Below are 668 nucleotides of genomic sequence, written 5' to 3'. Positions count from 1 at the left end.
AAGGCCGAGAAGCGATCGGCCCCATTTCCCCTCCCTTTCTCTCACTCGTCATCGAGAGGCTACAAGAGCCCGAGTCGTTCGGTAGCCTCTGTCCAAAAGCCAGGCCTTCGTCTCTCCGCAGCCCGATTGGATAGAGCCTGCCATGACCTGGGGAGGGGTAGGGGAACGGGTGTGGCCTGGTACTTGGGACTCGAGAGGCAGAGTGAGGCTTACCGTGAGGGTAGTGACCGGGACGACTAGGCTCGTCGGCGGCTCTGGAGGAGGGGCCTGTACTTACTCGGGTTTCTCTTCATAACGTACAAGTCTTTCGCCTTTTACTAAAGACTTCCGTGGAGAGGGACGCCAATGAGTTAAAACTATTTTTGGCAGGCTCTGCCGTGTGGCCGAGCCTCGTGCGTTTGTGAAAAGGAAATAAAACGCCGCCCTCGCCGAGGTTGAGAGGTGCGACGAGGAGCGCTCGGGCGGAGGTGCTGAGACGCAGCCGTTGTTATGCGCAGTTGAAACCACTGCAGGGGGAGAACTGCTCCGGGAGGCGGGCGCTGGAAGCAACCAGTTGGGGTTATCGCTTCTCGGCCTTTTGGCTAAGACTGCGATCGCCTCCTGTGTCTGGATAAAACTTTTGCCTGTTTGTGGCTAAGTGTTACCAGGTTTTTTGGGAGGATACTCAC

General features: G+C 57.2%; 1 non-coding gene across 1 annotated transcript; it reads left to right on the top strand.

Annotated features, from left to right (window-relative positions):
• Positions 1-273: 273 nt before the first annotated feature.
• On the top strand, positions 274-386 carry LOC123964520. Its single transcript, XR_006823464.1, has one exon. It is a non-coding gene; the product is annotated as a U5 spliceosomal RNA (small nuclear RNA).
• The last annotated feature ends 282 nt before the right edge of the window (positions 387-668 follow it).

Source organism: Micropterus dolomieu, unplaced genomic scaffold (genome assembly GCF_021292245.1).
Source record: "Micropterus dolomieu isolate WLL.071019.BEF.003 ecotype Adirondacks unplaced genomic scaffold, ASM2129224v1 contig_3052, whole genome shotgun sequence".
Classification (NCBI taxonomy): Eukaryota; Metazoa; Chordata; class Actinopteri; order Centrarchiformes; family Centrarchidae; genus Micropterus; species Micropterus dolomieu.
The sequence above is the reverse complement of the archived record's forward strand: the minus strand, read 5'-3'. Positions and strand labels throughout refer to the sequence as shown.